Consider the following 12,709-nt stretch of genomic DNA (forward strand, 5'->3'; position numbering starts at 1 on the left):
AAAAGAGAATAGAATCATATACATTTATTCTCCCTCTTCTCTGTGTACAGCTCTCTGCCTATCTTCCTCTGTTTTTTTTTTTCTTTTCCTCTATCTCATTTTCTCACTCCCCCTGTAGTAAAATCCATGCAAGACCTCAACAGCATATTATTTTATTGCTGTAAAAGCTACTCAGGGTTAATTCCTTCATAAAACACCACCGCAGTTATGACAAGTACTCAAAAAGACCATAATGCTAATGGATAATGGTAAGCCCCCTGGCATACAAAATACCCCTTCTCCCTTAGCTAACAGTCTTTATACCAGCAACAGGGTACCCTATTACAACACTTCCTCTGTGTTATCCTAGAGGGTGTAAAATTTCAAGTCCCTTTATCTTAGTAGTTGAGTGGTCAGAGGAGACTTATTGCTTCCTTTATTTTACGGCCATAGTGAGTCCCCGGATGGGCAGCTGAAAAATTGATGGCAGATGGCTCAGTAGGAGATAAGCCTAATGGTTCTGTGTTATTCTTAAGTCTCCCAAGAGGAAACCTTTACTGAGGGACACTCAGGACTGCCACATCCAGTGGTAACAACATTTGTTGAGTGTTTGCTGTGTGCTGAGGTTTGTTTTACATGCATTGTCTCATGACATCATCCCAGCAACCCTGCAAGGTAGGCATTATTAGCCACACATCACAGCTGAATATAAGTAACCTTCCCTAAGTCAGACAGCCTGAAGGTAGCTGAGTCAGACTTCGCATTTAAGCCAATTAGTCTTCAAAGTCTATTCAAAGACTATTCCGATGGCATTGGGTGATATTCAGTGCTAAGAAACAATAGCTTAACACATCTCAATATATCAGTGAAACCTATGACACATCCAGATGCGACAAGGCCACTTTGAATATGTTTTCTAGCAGCCTTTCTCAATGGGAGATCCATAAGAAAATTAAACTCTTCCAAAAAATTATTTGAATGACTATCTCATTTCTTCCAAGGATGGTACATAACTAGTACCATACTAAATGTAAAGGACAGAAGTTAATTCATTCCATACAATAGATGCCTTAAAAAAACAAAAACAAAAACCCTTAAGGCACTAAATTCTCTCTTTCTCTCTCTCACTTCTCTCTCCACACAGACACATACACAGAGTGAAAACAGGCTGCAAGAACAGCCAACACACTCTGAATTACTAGACGAAACGCCCCAGTTTCACTAGCAATACCTAAAGGATGTCTTCCACTCAGGACTTTACATTGACGATAAGAGAATAAATGCTGTATTGTGTATTATTACTCTGCTATTGATCTATGCAACCATTCATAACACAAGAGACGACAAATAATATATGGAATGCTTCTGGTATTCAGTTGAATCCTTCATTTTTAAGGGACAGTGAATCTTGATCTGGGGGGACCAAAGGGAAAGTTCTTGTTCTTGCCCTATCAAGATTTTCTTTTGTATTTGTCTTATTCTTCTTTGCTTGGAGCTCTCCACTGCCTACTAAGCTGGGCCCTCCCTTGAAGTAGGACTTATATATTTTTACTTATATTATTGCAATTTCTCAGAATTCAAGCTTTAAGTATGAAATCTTTATCAATGCTAGTTTATAACTTTTACTAGCGTTGCCTCTAATTTGCTAGTCATGAAATAATGGCTCTTGGAGTGGTATGTTCCTTTTCTCTTCCTCACAGTCCGTCAACCTTTTTTTTTTTCTTTTTAAAGAGATTAATGTTCGGATTAAGTACCAGCTGAAAAGGTCTTTTCCTTTGATACTGATGTCCCCATAATTTAATGAATGTTATGGTTCTTGGTTAGATTTGAGAATTTATTGCTTCATGCCCACTTACTTTAAGCATAGTTAGATATAAATAATCATTTGATGTTCCAGATCCAAAGAATGTCCTTTTCCAGACAAAACGAGATGTTTCAGTATTGTTTGCCTTTTTGTGGCTAGGAAAAAAAGTATGAAGTTCTGAGTGTTTTCAGGAAAGGTTGTAGGATGTTTTGTAGACTGCAACTTGGATTGAGTTGTCTAAATACCAGCAACACCCCAAGAGTATGGCCCCAGGACACCTTTTTAACTCAATACTGAAGTCACTCCTGAAGTTCACTCTTCTGCCAAAGATTAGACAGGCCCATAAAACAAACAACAATATATGTAGCTCAACCACATATACAAGACTAAAGGGGCACACCAGGCCAGGGGCAAGTACAAGAAGGCAGGAGGGGACAGGAAAACTAGATGAATGGAAATGGGGAACCCAAGGTCAGGAAGGGGAGAGTGTTGACAGATCACAGGGTTGGCAACCAATGTCACAAAGCAATATGTGTATTAATTGTTTAATGAGAAACTAATTTTCTCTGTAAACCCTTATCTAAAGCACAATAAAAAAAATAAATAAATACTAGCAACATTGGTAACAGCATGAGAAATGTCATAGGTCTGTCTGATACAGAAGAATGATGCCTGATATAGAAGAAGGATTTCAGACATCCTGAACTATTTCCTTGGATTCACCCTCTATTAAATATCCAATTACAGGAGGATAGTGATGAAGAAAATGGGCTTTAGAGTCAGAGACTCACAAATGGGTTCACCATTCCTAAGTTATAATACTACCATCCAGGGGAGCTGGGTGGGTGGAAGAAACAAGGGATCACTTAACACAGCACCTGGCACAAAGACATACTAATAATCATCCTGATTATAACCATGATTGACATTTACTGAGTGCTCAACAAGTACCAGACATTGTGCTAATAACTTATATGGATTGTCTCATTTAATCCTCATAATCACTCTCATTTTATAGGTGAGAACACTAATGTAAAGAGAGATTACGTAACTTGTCAAGGTCATCCAACCTATGTGATGGAGCCTAGATTCAAATTCAGGCAGTCTGACTACACTGTAATACACTGTTTGCTAAATAAATTCTAGCTACTACCAAAATACAATGCCACCTCTGTGATCCTTGCAAGTAGCTTAAAGTACTGGACACTCAAGCAGAAATTCCTTCTTAAAGAATGAAACTTGGAAGCCTTTCAATGGCGTTAATTGTCAGGGATACATAGCTAAAGTAGCATCATCCATAATCAGTTGCTACTATCCTTGGGAAGATAAAATTTGAAAAAAAAATTTTTTCTTTTTTTCACCAAGAGCCACAAATGAGTTTAGTATTTATGGAATTTGGATGTTGAATTGCTTAAGTCCTCAGTTATGGAATCTAATCCTTCTCCCTCCTTCTAGATTTCCTCCTTCCTAAGATGGTATCTGATTGCACACAACCAATGCTATTGGGCATACTGGTCCATGTTCTACATGTAGTCCTCTGGTTAAAATGTCTCATGCCATGTGTCTTGGACATTGACCTTGGTATTCAATACTTCCATTCCTGAAGTGTCTACAACTTATGGCATCTTGGCTTGACACAAGCAAGGAGGTTGCTCCAGGGGAGCTCAGTTTTCTCCTGGCTACCTAGGCCCCAATCTCTGTTCTCTTTCATATTGAGGATTCTTTAAGTTTTTACTGTAACTCATGTGCAACCCCAATCTTATGCAGGTGGTTAGGGAGGGGATTGAGGACAAAGGGCAAAAAGAGGCCAGCTTGTGACCTTTTGGAATCACTGAAGAGGTCATCTTGCAGAATGCCTTCATGCCAACATCAATCATCTGCCTTAGAGTCAAAATGGCAGCATGGTTTGTTTAAGCAGAGAAAGGACCTCTGCTAAGCCTACTCCATACCCACTGTCGTTGAGTTGATTCCAACTCATAGAGATCCTATAAGACAGAATAGAACTTCCCCATAGGGTTTCCAAGGCTGTAAGTCTTTACAGAAGCAGACTGCCACATTTTTCTTTTGTGGAGTAGCTGGTGGATTCAAACTGTAGACCTTTCAGTTAGCAGCCAAATTCTTTAAACTTTGTGCCACAAGGACTCCAGTGTACCTGGCCTAGTACTCCCAAATTTTCGTCAGCTCCTGTATGACATGGAAGGGATCCAGAAATGCCCTCTAAGGGTGAGAAAGAGAATCTCACTGGGATAGAGAAGAAGTATGAAATGATTTTTTTTTTTTTTTGCACTTCTAAGATGCAGTGTATAGACAGCTCCAATATATAGAAATTATCAGGCAAAAATAATATTGAAAATAGTAACAAAATAAATGAGTTTATAGGAAGGCTGATCAAAACCAAAAGCAACAAAAAGCAATGTTAGGGGTTGCAAATACTACAGATTTAAAAAAATAATAAGTATTGGAGAACTGGGAATTTTATGTTAAGACCACCCTGTGGGAGCTTTTGGTGTATATCATGTTTCTGGTGAACATCTGTCTATTGACTTATGAAATGACAAGCTCCAGTGCCTATCACTACACCAAAGTGATGTCTGAGCTCTTCTTACATACTCAGACACCCATGTCTCCTTGCAGACCATCAGCGGCATGGTGGACTTCAGGAATGTGGACATACCACTCGCGGATGAGCAGTGGGGTTCCTCCCACTGGGGCTGGCTCACAGTCTACAGTGGAGGTGGCTACTATTCGGACCTCCTGAGGTTTCAACAGGCCAGTGCAGAGGCACTCTGGGACCTACAAGAGGGGCTGTGTCTGGACCAGGGCATTCAGGTGGTCTTCACGGACTTCTCAGTCTACAATGCCAACATCAATCTTTTCTGTGTTTGGAGGCTGGTGGTGGAGTTTCCAGTTACAGGAGGTGCCATCCCATCCTGGCAGACCCACACAGTGAAGCTGATGTGCTCTGTCAGCAACTGGGACTTCTTTATTGTTGGTTGTGAGATCATCTTCTGTGTCTTCATCTTCTACTATGTGGTGGAGGAGATCTTGGGGCTCCACATCCACCGGTTTTGCTACCTCAGCAGCATCTGGAACATCCTAGACCTGATTGGCATTTTGCTCTCCATTGCGGCTGTGGGTTTCCACATATTTCAAACCCTCGAGGTGAATGAGCTGATGGTGAAGCTCCTGCAGCAGCAAAACACATAGGCCAACTTCAAGTTCCTCGCCTTCTGGCAGATGTAGTACAATAACATGAATGCTATCAACCTCTTCTTTACCTGGATCAAGATATGCAAGTACATCAGCTTCAGCATAATCACGACTTAGCTCTCCTCCACATTGGCGCACTGTGCCAAGGACATCCTGGGCATCGCCATCATGTTCTTCACTGTGCACAATTCAGCTAGCTACTTTTCGGGACCCAAGTGGAAAACTTTAGCACTTTCATCAAGTGCATTTTCACACATTTCTGGATCATCCTTGGTGGTTTTGACTACAATGCTGCCTACAATGCCAACCACATCCTGGTTCCTGCCCACTTTGCTACCCTACATCTTCTTCATCTTCCTTGTGCTCCTGAACTTGTTCCTGGCCATCATCAACAATACCTATTAAGAGATCAAGAAGGAATTGGCTGGACAGAAGGATGAGCTTTCTGACCTTCTGAAATAGGCTACAATAAGACCCTATTGAGGCTGCGTCTGAGGAAGGAGTAGATTTCGGATATGCTCCAGGTCCTGAAGGGTGGGGAGCAGGGGACCCAGTTCAAGGATTTTACCAACACCTTGCAGGAGTGAGCAACTAAAGATTAACCTTTCCTGACCTTGGCTTATAAGTCCTTGACATTCAACTATACATTCCTTCCCTATAAGCCACTGATCTTGGCCTCTAGGTCGCTGATCCTGACCTTCAGAATTGTGCCCTCAGTTTAAAGGCCTTTGACCATGGTATACAGCATTCCGAACCTTGCTGAACAACTCTTAGGCCCTAATGTAATAATGTAATTCCCTAATCACTGTATACACCCCTACTCCTACAAAACTCTGATCTTTGTTCTATGCTCCCCAACAAATACTGGTCTATTCTCTTAGCTGTTCTCTCTCTGCATGCCCATCAAACGTATTAGCAAACATTGAACAAATACATTGTGAGCACCAAAATAATAATAATTAAGTACTATAAGCAATTGTATGCCAACAAATTTGAAAATTTCAAATGAGATGGACAATTTTCTAGAAAAAGATTACCAAATTTGTCTTCAAACATTGACATGTGAAATGCAATTTGGTAATTATTAATAGTTTTCTCCTATCTTAAAAAAAAAATTGCCATAGTAAACTGAATTCATGTATATACACCAAATAGATTAATACTAGGAAGGCAGGCATGATTTAACATCAGAAAATTGATCAAATTACATCAACACATTTACTACATAAAGAGACTGACAAGGAAATGCAATACGACTCTCTCAATAAAGCAAAAAGTAATAATAATAAAACCTCTCAAAAAACTCTGAATTCTCATGGACTCCAGACTTTCTAGAGCCAAGGTGGCTGGATGAACCCCTGAAACTATTGCCTTGAGATAATCTTTAAAACTTAAACCAAAAATATCCCCTGAAGTCTTCTTAAGACCAAACAATAGCTTAGCTTAACTAGTAAAAAATGTCTCCCTTGAGCATTATGCTCTATTAAGAACTATCTGTATGGGATCAAAGTGACAACAGCAACACAAAAGATAGGAAACTTAGAAAACCGTGAGTTTATATTAATGGGGGAGGAACAACTCAAAAAAGGAGGGTTACAATGGTTACATAATTCAAAGAATGTAATCAATGTCACTGAATTGTACATGTAGAAACAGTTGAATTGGTGCCTGCTTTGCTGTGTATATGCTCAACAGCAACAACAAAATTAAAAACAAAAACAAAAAACTTTGCACAAAAGACAACTACCAAAAATTGACAGCAACATTAGTCTAAACGGTGAAATGTTAAAAGAACTTCCATTAAATAAGAAATAAGACAAGGACGTCTGCAATCATCCTACTACTCAGCACTGAACTGTAGTTCCTAGCTAAAGGAATAGCACAAGAAAAAGGAGGTATAGAAATTGGAAAGATACAAAATTTTCATTAGTAGATAATGTAACTGCCTTCCTAGAAAATTCAAAAAAATCTTCGGATAACCTGTAAAATTAAGAGGATTCAGAAAATCACCCAATTTAAAATAAATAGACTAAATAAAACTTAAATAGTAGCAATAACAATTAGAAAATAAAGTATAAACAAAAATTGGGCAAGACATTTATGGATATTATGAGTTGAAATTGACTTGACAGCAGTGGGTTTGGTTTATTTATTTTTTGTTTGTTTTATTACAAAACTGTGTTAAGTGTTAAGTAACACAAAATAAATACAGAAATGTAGTACAAGTACAAAAACACAGTCAGGATACAAACACCAGATGATGCTGGCCCTTGGAAAGGGAAGAGAATGGACCTGGGGAAGAAAACATTTAGTTAAAAAACAGAACAAAACAAACAAAAAATATTAATGTTCATTTTGAGTGGTGAATAATTATTATAGACATTTATTTGTATTTTCTATATTTTAGGAACTTCTCCTCCAAATATAAATAAATAAATTCAGAAAGAGATCTCATTAATTTGAACAAAGGATCTTATGAAAATTATTAAGAAAGATACTTTCACTGATTACCGAATTAACTATCCAGCGCTCATGGGCATTTATAAATATTTTTAGAAATACTATATTACCCTTAAGTACCCTACCCTGGACCTCTTAGGTATGATCCACTTCTGGGCTTCAAAAACATTTGAGGCTTGATGACATAAACTGCTGCAGTAGTTCCTGGGCTTTATCCTAATAGATTTGAGTAGTATATTCTCAAATGGCCTTTTTGTAGAATCTGCTCTTTGATCTTCGAAACTATAAGTGGAGCATGAGCGTTAAATGCTGAGCAGTACTTGGCATGCCTGGACATGATGGCAGATCTGCTGCTGACCTGTTTGGCAAGAGATCTATGCCCAAACGTTAAAGAAAGCCTTTTACTGGAAGTGACTCAAAATTCTATGGCACGGTGAAGCAGTCTCACATGTTTTCAGAATCTTGAGTTCTTCCTCCATTTTGAATTATGGGAATGTCTAGTGTATGGAAACAGACTTTATGAGCCTGGTCTTATTTTATTTAATTGTTCTGGAGTTTATGTACTGTTCAGAATATGTTTTGTAAGTTAATTTATATGATAATAACAGCCAGGCAACGGGCAAAATTGGTATACAAATTATAAAATCAGCCTGTCTACATATTTTTTTTTGGCCATTTACTTTTTCCAAATAATACCAATCAATCAGACAACTATAATTAATTTCTGACTTGCTAATAGAGGTCTGGTAGAGAGCTAGCAGTCAGAGAAATCCTTATTCTTAACTACAAAGAAGATTATCTCTTATAGCCATAAAAAACAAAAAAAACACACTGCTGTAGAGTCGATTCCAGCTCATAACGACCCTATATAGGACAGAGTAGAACTGCCCATAGAGTTTCCAAGGAGTGCCCAGTGGATTTGAACTGCCAGCCTTTTGGTTAGCAGCTATAGCACTTAACCACTATGCAACCAGGTTTTCCCTTATATGCAACCAGGTTTTCCCTTATAGGCATAGGCTCCATTTAAATAATGAGAAAATTAATGGGCTTCTTCATTAATCCACTGCGACAGAATCAATTCTGATTCCTAGCTACCCTATAGGACACCGTAGAACTGCCTCATAAGGTTTCCAAAGCTGTAATCTTTACAGAAGCAGATTGCCACAGCTTTCTTCTGTGGAGCAGCTGGTTGGTTCAAACCCTCTGAGTTTTCGGTTAGCAGCCAAGCGTTTAATCACTGCATCATCAGAGCTCCTTGTATCTTTATTTGAGCAGTATAAACACTTTGACCTAAAATCCAAACATTTTGATTTACTTTTTATTCACTGATGTGCTTTGTAACAGCTCTCAATATGAAACTGTATCTGCACATACAGGAGTCAGGCAAGTTCAAATGCGACCGTAAGGAAAAAACATTCAAAACAGGTACCAAAGTGGGGAGAGAAATAAATTTGAGAATATTTTTCTCTAGCCCTGTATTGAAAGTTTAGCTCGGAAACAGAGCCACTGGTTAGCAAAACTTTGAGACAAGCAAATTGATCTGTATTCGGTACCCTTCTGTCTTGTTTCTCTCTCTTTTCTGTGCCTTTCTCTTCTCTCCCCCATGAAACCCAGATTCCCCTGATGTCCAGTACTACCCATTGCAGTGTTCTATATAGACTTGCACAATACACAGAGCTTCAAGATGATGTTTCCTACGTCTCACGTTAAAAATTTGACTCAACTTAATGGCAACTAACAACAACAAGGGGTTCTGAGGGATTAGCTCTGGAATAAGCAATCCTAAGTTGCTAATAATTAGAGACAGCACTACATAGGCCTGTGGCAGAGGGCAACTCTCTAAGAGTTATCCAGATTTCCTCTGCCTGCTCCATTGTCCCTCCCACACACTCTACCTGCCCTGGTCAGGCCACCTCCATTCAGGAACCTGACAGTCACAGAGTCATGTAACAAAGTGGGGATCAACCCAGAGTTAAAATGAAGCTCTACCAAATCTAGGCATGGGAGCCCCAATCATCAGGAAATGGGTAAATGTTACTGTGAGGGTGACACAGCACCAGCTAAGACAATGTGTCTAAAGCCACCAATTCCTTCAGTGTCTTTTGCTGTAAACTGGAAACTGTAAGTACAGCATTATTCACCTCTCAGATCCAAAAGTTATCCTCCCAGAACAAAACAAAAAGTACCCTAGAAAAAGCCATATTGACTATCTTCCTCAGTATTTTATAGGACATGGCAGTATAAAGATCATGGATAAATTATAATGTTGGAGAAATACTTTTTGTGGCTCAATGCCCTAAGAGAACTCTGAACGCTGTAATAATTTTATAAGTCGACCAGATCTTCAGAGAGGATTATCCTGGAATTTGGGGGTGGGGGGAGACCCAATGTGGCTACTGACAACCACCAAAAGTCACTTCTTAGCAAATAACATTAGCCAAACCACTCAATATTTTACAAGCTGATAATAGTCAGAAAGAGTATTGAAAATGATTTAAAAATGGCAATCAAGAGATGAAACGGCTCTTGTTAAAATCAGGAAACATAGGGTGCATCTCCCTTGATTTCAGAATAAAGCCCGGGCACTAAAAATCTATTTGTTTTTTAAGCTTCAGTTAAAGATTTTGAGAGCCTACTGCTGAAATCTAAATCCAAAGTAATCCAGTAGGAGCCTCATCTAAATGAGGCTTTTTGATTCCTTAGAAGTAATAATGTAGATGAAAGAGGAATGATCAACGTCTTACTCATATAATGCTGCTATAACAGAAACACCACAAATGGGTGGCTTTAACAAAGAGAAATTTATTCTCTCACAGTCTAGGAAGCTAGAAGTCCAAATTCAGGGTGCCAGCTCCAGGGGAAGGCTTTCTCTCTCTGTCGGTTCTACGGGAAGGTCCTTGTCATCAATCTTCCCTTGGTCTAGGAGTTTCTCTGTGCAGGAGCCTCAGGTCCAAAGGGCATCCTCTGCTCCTGGCGCTGCTTTCTGGCTGGAATGAGTTCCCCTACTTTCTGCTCACTTCTCTTTCCTTTTATCTCTTGTAAGATACAAGGTGATGCGGACCACAGCCCAGGGAAACTCTATGACCTGTGTAAAGGTGTTACATCCCACCCTAATCTTCTTTAACATAATCCAGTCTTGCCTCATTAACTACAGGCAGAGATTAGGGTTTACAACACATAGGAAAATTACAGCAATCGTGAAATGGGGGACAACCACACAATACTGGGAATCATGGCCTAACCACGTTGACACATATTTTGGGGGGGACACAGCTCAATCCATAACAGCCAGTAAAAGCCCATGGATTTGATCTTACTCTTAAAACTATCTGTGAAATGTTTTAGTTCTCTTCTGTAATGTGTGTGTGTTTAATAAAAACTAATGTACTGTGAAGTGAATATGAATTTTAAAGAGTTTAGGTAATTTTATTTTCCTCTGAGGTCCCTGGTTGGCACAGATGGTTTGCACTTGATTCCTAACCTAAAGGTTGGTGGTTCAAACCCACCCAATGGTGTCATGAAAGAAGGCTAGTGATCTGCTTCTATAAAGGTTACAACCAATAAAACCGTATGTAGCAGTTCTACTTTGTAACACATGGGGTTGCAGTGAGTTGGGATCGACTACAGAGTAATGTGTTTCATTTTTTTTGTTTGTTTTCCTCTGTTAGAAAGTCATGGTTACCCAATTTCCATTGCAACCTTTAATTCTGACCTAGAGAGAATAAGTAACTTATCCAAGTTCACAAAGTTCATGATAGAGCTGCAGTTAGAGCCCAGATGTGGTTGTATCCCTTCCCTAACTAAATTGTAAGCTCTTTGAAGGAAGAAATGATGCCTCTTCTATTTGTGTTTCCATAGGCATTAGCACAATTCCTAAGCTAGAGTAGATGCTCAATAAATATTGTTAATTTTCTTTGGGATGGTTTAGATTTAATAAAGTCATGTCTATAGAGAGTGAATTGGCCTAATTATCTTCTTAGATCTCTGATTAGGGAATATTTACACTTTCTATAACTTGAATTATGTGATGAGCAAAAAAAATCTTAAAAATTGCTATGTATAGGAAAATATTAATACATAAAAAAGTACTTAGTAAGTATTTACTGCTCACCCCTGGGCCTCTTCTTGTGCTGATGGGGTAATTATTGGAGAGAAGAATTAATTTCAAAAATTGATTTATATGGATGAGTTGTCAAGCTATTTATAATCAAAGAAACAATCAGTCAATCAATCCAGAAGTAGAGATAAAGACTAGGAAGTGAAGGGCGAGGTGAGGAGTCTAGAGGGGCCAGATTTCCTTTTTTGTGTGTAGCGGGTGGGGGAAATACAGATGGAAAAATCTGTGCAGGACCAGAGTTCCAGAACAAGGAGTGGCAATGGAAAACACAGAGAGAATTGTCAAAGATTTGCTGGCGGAAAACTTCCCTAATATCATGAAAGACGAGAAAATATCCATTCAAGAAGCCCAGTGAACTCCATACTGGATAGATCCCAGAAGAAATTCACCAACGCCTCATAATCAAACTTACCAAAACCAAAGACAAAGAAAGCATTCTGAGAGCAGCTCAGGAAAAGCGAAAAGTCACCTACAAAGGAGAACCAGTTACTAAGCTCTGATTACTTATCAGAAACTCTCATACAGTCAAGAAGGCAATGGGATGACATATACAAAAGCTTGAAAGAAAAAAATGCCAACCAAGTATTATATATCCAGAAAATTGTCTCTCAAATACAGTGGTGAAATTAGGACATTTCCAGATAAACAGAAATTAAAGGAATTTGTAAAAACCAGACAAGACTTACAAGAAATATTAAAGGAAGTCCTTCAGATAGAGAACCAATGATAGCAGACAACAACCTGAGTTTAGGACACAGGACAAAATCTGCCAGATACCAACCCAGATAAAGAATTCTCAAAAATAAAACAAAGCTAAAAGACTGAAAATGGAACCAGAGCCTTCACTCTGTAAATGATGATGCCAAAACAAAAAAGGGAGGATAAACAGCGTAGTTATAGAACTTTCATATGGAGACAAAAACAAACTAAAACTCAAAGAATGGGAAAAAAATATCCAGCAAATAATAAGCAAAAAAGAAAAGGAGTGGCAATATCAGTATCTGATAAAATAGACTTTAAGGCAAAATCTACCATAAAAGATAAGGACATTATATAATGATTAAAGGGTTAATTCGCCAAGAGGTCATAACCATAATAAATATATACACACCCAATGACAAGACTCCAAAATACATAAA

General features: G+C 38.6%; 1 pseudogene; it reads left to right on the forward strand.

Moving 5' to 3' along the window:
* Positions 1-4,429: 4,429 nt before the first annotated feature.
* LOC126076459 (polycystic kidney disease 2-like 1 protein) lies at positions 4,430-5,580 on the forward strand (annotated as a pseudogene).
* Positions 5,581-12,709: the final 7,129 nt, after the last annotated feature.

This window comes from Elephas maximus, chromosome 4 (assembly GCF_024166365.1).
Source record: "Elephas maximus indicus isolate mEleMax1 chromosome 4, mEleMax1 primary haplotype, whole genome shotgun sequence".
NCBI classification, from domain to species: domain Eukaryota; kingdom Metazoa; phylum Chordata; class Mammalia; order Proboscidea; family Elephantidae; genus Elephas; species Elephas maximus.